The sequence below is a fragment of the Macaca mulatta genome, chromosome 12 (genome assembly GCF_049350105.2).
Source record: "Macaca mulatta isolate MMU2019108-1 chromosome 12, T2T-MMU8v2.0, whole genome shotgun sequence".
NCBI lineage: Eukaryota > Metazoa > Chordata > Mammalia > Primates > Cercopithecidae > Macaca > Macaca mulatta.
Genome location: NC_133417.1, coordinates 86,611,191 through 86,616,114, shown reverse-complemented (window position 1 = coordinate 86,616,114; position 4,924 = coordinate 86,611,191). Strand labels below are relative to the sequence as shown.

At 37.8% G+C, this 4,924-nt stretch overlaps 1 pseudogene; it reads right to left on the bottom strand.

Annotated features, from left to right (window-relative positions):
• Positions 1–4,142: 4,142 nt before the first annotated feature.
• On the bottom strand, positions 4,143–4,662 carry LOC144333573 (histone deacetylase complex subunit SAP18 pseudogene; annotated as a pseudogene).
• Between the last annotated feature and the right edge of the window lie 262 nt (positions 4,663–4,924).

Sequence of the window (4,924 nt, the reverse complement as noted above, 5' to 3'; positions counted from 1 at the left end):
ATTGATTATCTTCTAAACTTTTTCCATACTGTAGTCAGAATTATATTCAGCAAACATATCATAATCACGTAACCTTCAGTTACATGTTTAAATCCTTCAGTGGCTTCTCATTAACTTCAGGATAGTCTGACCTCCTTTAACATGTTTCATAAAAACTCCTTCATGATTTTCTCCCTGGCTAACTTTTCTAGCCTTGCTTCTCAACTGCTCCCTATTCCACCTCTTCCCCTATAGCTCATCGTCCACTTCCTGTATACACATATACACTCTATGAATCAGTCACTCTGAAATTTATTCAGGTCTGTGAAAATGCTATACTTCCCCTCATCCCCAACACTATTCCTTCTGATAGATGCTCTTTCTCCCTCATCACCTGGCCAGCTCCTGCTTATCCTTGAGGTCTCAAGATAGCATTTTCTCCAGGAAAATGTCCTTAATAAATTCCCTCCACCAAGCTTCATTAGTACCTTTACTGTGTGTTCCCAGAGCACTCAATCTTTGCCCTAACGCAGTACTCTGTGTCAATCACACTCTGTAATTGTCTGCTTACTTATCACCTTTCCTCTAATCCCATGCTGGCCTATGTGGCTCTTGGACACTAAATTGTAACTAGTATGACTGAGGAACTGAATTCTTAACTTCAATTTTTACAAATTGTAAATTAACGCCGATATCTGAATCAGTTATAGTAAGACTTTTAAGATGTTTGGAACCAACTTGGGTATGTGAGTCTACTTTTTCAACTGTAAGTTTATGAGATCTAAATACAGATGAGAATTAAGCATCTGAATTGGGATGTGCTGTAAGTATAAAATATATTGAATTTTGAAGACTTAGTACAAAATAAGGAATATAACTTTTTAGATAGGTTACATGTAGAAATAATATTTTTGACATAGCAGTTTACATAAACTATTTAAATCAATCTTATTTATAATTCAGTCACTTTTTAGTATAGCCACTAGAAATTTTTAATTACATATGTGGCTTACCTTATATTTCTATTAGACAGCACTGACCTAGACTATAAATTCTGTAGACACAGGAATCACAACTGTCTTATTTACTTACTTTTAAAATTTTTATAGCGTTCACCATGTGTTGGGTGTTAATCTATGCATTAACTAGGAATTGCAAACATTAACTATCTTGATCCTTATAACAACCTTTTGAGCTAAGTAGTATCATTAACCACATTATACATATGAAGAAATTTACATGAAAAGATTCACTTAACTAGCTCTAGGTCACAGAGTTGACCCTATGGAGTTAGACTGTAGAGGGGATACATAAATTATACTCCCAATAACTTTCTTATACTGTTTCTTGTTTGTTCTCTTATTACAGGTGTCCAGAGAAACATTTACTACCCAACTTTTTAAATTAACAGCCATCATCATTCAATTACTCTTTTAAAATTAATCAATCTGTTCATTCCATAAGTATTAATTGAACTCTTAGTGCCAGGTGCTGTGCTGGGTAATAAGGACTCTAAGTTGAATGAAACAAATGCTTTATTTATAAAGAAACTCTATCTGATAGTGGTGACAATCATATAATGAAATAATAATACAATATTATACTGTACAACATAAATATACATGAAGGATCACAAATATACATGAAGCCTGGAGAAGAGGAACAGGAGGGAAAAAGTGACAGAACATCTTGAACAATGAGTAGGAGTAAACCAAAAGTGGATGAGTGTAAGGGGAGAGGTAGCTGAAGCAGGGGAGAAAGTGAGCAGAGCTAAGAAATAGCCTGGTGATGGCCGGGCGCAGTGGCTCATGCCAGTAATCCCAGCACTTTGGGAGGCTGAGGTGGGCGGATCACAAGGTCAGGAGATTGAGACCATCCTGGCTAACATGGTGAAACCCGATCTCTACTAACAATACGAAAAATTAGCCAGGCATGTTGGCGGGCACCTGTAGTCCCAGCTACTCAGGAGGCTGAGGCAGGAGAATCGCTTGAACCCAGGAGGCGGAGGTTGTAGTGAGCCGAGATCGCACCACCGCACTCCAGCCTGGACGACAGAGCGAGTTTCCACCAAAAAAAAAAAAAAAAAGGCAAATTTTATGTCATGTGTATTTTCACAAATCTTTTAAAAAACAAAAACAATGACTGGGCATCAAGTTAAAAAGGTTATTGCTGAGATGCAGGCAAAAGAAAGATGGCAGCTGAAATGAGATGAGAAATATTGATGAAGAGAAAATAGGTTGAATTAAAAAATATTAGGGGTGCAACTAACGAGAGTTTATTGGTGATTAATTTTAGTCTTGGGTGAGGGAGAGTAAGGAGTTAAGTTATTTCTTAGATTTCTAGTGTGAGCAACTAAAGTGGATAGTGATGACATGCACTGAGATAGAGAACAAAGAGGAGATATAGACTTGGCTGGGGTTGAGGGTGGAGGACATAAGAGGTTCACCTTCAAACCATTGATTTTGAGGTATTTGCAGGGAATCCAAGGGGAGTTGTCTTGTTAGGGAACATAGTTCATAATTTCTAGACAGATCTTGGAGCCTTTCTCATGTGGAGGTTAATTAAAGGTACAGGACAAAGGGTAGTTCATGCATGTTTATAGTCTGTCTGCCAGCACATTCTCCTTAATGTTTTTGAGTATTTTGCATTTCTTCACCAATAATCTGTGATTTGGATGGGGCTTCACCCAAATTTGTCCCCAAGGATAGAATATGAAACACACCTGGCCACAGTGATTGGGGTGTAAGATTGGTAGCCTCAACTAGTAAAGTAAGTGTCAGTCTAAGGATGTGTGCAGGAGTTGCTGATTTAAAAATGAAAGTCTACTCCACTCAATCCCATTAGACTAGGAACTAATGAAAAATATGAACCAAAAACCAGGTTTTCCTAGGAAACAGGAAAAATATGAAATTAGAGTTGTTGAAGCCACCTTGCCACCATGAGGATGAGTGCAACTGCAGGCCATCACATTCAGCCTGAGAAGGAATCTAATATATAAGTTTGAGATGAAGGGTAATTGAGTTATTTTTATGTCATTTCAATTCTAAATCCAGCCATGCCTGAAGCAAAACCAAACACTAGACATTTCAAATATGTGAGCCAATGAAGTGCCTGCTTTTCTTACACCAGTTTGAGTTGTATCCTAATGAATATAGGCAGTCCTAGCTCTGCATAGTAGTGTAGAACCATAAAAAATGACTTTACCACCAGGTGCGGTGGCTCATGCCTGTAATTCCAGCACTTTGGGAGGGTGAGGCAGTGGATCACTTGAGGTCAGGAGTTCGAGACCAGCCTGGCCAAGATGGCAAAACACTGTCTCTACTAAAAATACAAAAATTAACTGGGTGTAGTGGCACATGCCTGTAGTTCCAGCTACTCGGGAACTGAGGTGGGAGAATTGCTTGAACCCAGGAGGTGGAAGTTGCAGTGAGTCGGAACATGCCACTGCACTCCAGTCTGGGTGAGAGTGAGACTCTGTCTTAAAAATAAATAAATAAATAAATAAATAAATAAATAAATATGACTTTACAAGCTGAAACTCTGAAGAGTTATCTTAATCAATGGGAAAAAATACAATTGGTCCAAGACCTTTAGATATTTTTGTTAAAATATTAAAAAGACTCATTTTTATAAACTAAACAATTACAAAACTGATATTTATTTAGTATACTAAAATTTAAAATATTAGATAATTAGGCATTCAGGTGTTTTATTTCTTTGTAAAAATGTATCAAAAGTAGTTTGGACAAGCACTTTTTTCTGTCTTAGTGAATTATTATACTCCTTTATACGTTTGGATCACCTTCCAACATTTTCCTTTTGCCCTTTCAATGCTGTAAAATATCTCTGAGATTTCCTTTAATTTGAAGGGTTTTTGTCTGTTTTTCTGTTGCTTTTTTAAATTACACACATATATTTAACAGTACAGTTTTACATAGAATGCTAAGAGCACTTTTCTTCATATTTTACAAAAAGGCTTGAAACATATGGACTTTCTATTAGTAATCATACAATAGCACATCCAAATCTAATTCCTCAATGGATGATGCATTATAATTTGTTTAGAATTCAAAGGATTAATGACAATAATCCGGGGAGGAAAAAGAGTAAGTTTATTTTACATAACTGACCAAAAAATAAATACAAGAAATAGTAAATAGAATTTAATATGGCCTCATGTGCCCTGAAGGAGGTGGTGCTCGATGTGGAGGGATAATTGCTATGTCCAAGTAACCTATCTGGAACTTCTGTGAGTGCAGTGTCATGGAATCATCAGTCCCCTTTCTGCCAGACATGGTGCTGCCAACCTCCTTGACTCGATAGCCAGGTCTTTCAACATCTGTAAAAACGATTGCAAAATTGAAGTGAGTGCCCTTCTTTCTAGCTTCTGGGTAGACTTCTTTTACTAAGTTTGTCAGTTCTTTCAAGGTTGCATCCATCCAAGCGTAGATCTACAACTCTCTGGGCGGTACGTTTCCCTGGAGAAGTCGTCCGTTCGGTGGTGGTGGCCATTATTGGTGGTGAAGATGCTCAGCAGCCGCAGGCATGTTTTCTCACGGTCGATAGACTTCTCTGGCTCCTTCTTAATTTCCTCCTGGGTAATGCGCGACTCCACTGCCATCTTCCTCCAATGGCCTGCCTGGTTTTCTTTACTGTGGTTACTTCCTCTGGGATATTGTCATCCTTTTTGTCACAACCACTTTCCTCTTGTAAGTCTATGCATTTGCCTTCATGAAGTTCCTGTGGCTGCAAGCCTACAGTCTTTTGAATAGCAAGTGTCAACATTCCCAGTCAGCTATTTCTTCTAAAGCCCCATTAATGTTCAATTCAAATACTGTGAAGTCATGCCAGTTTCTAAAACACTAAAATCTGCCTTCACTGGCAAGGAAATATTTATCTTCAGTCTCCTTGTAATTACTAATTCCTTTCAATGCAGCACCTGACT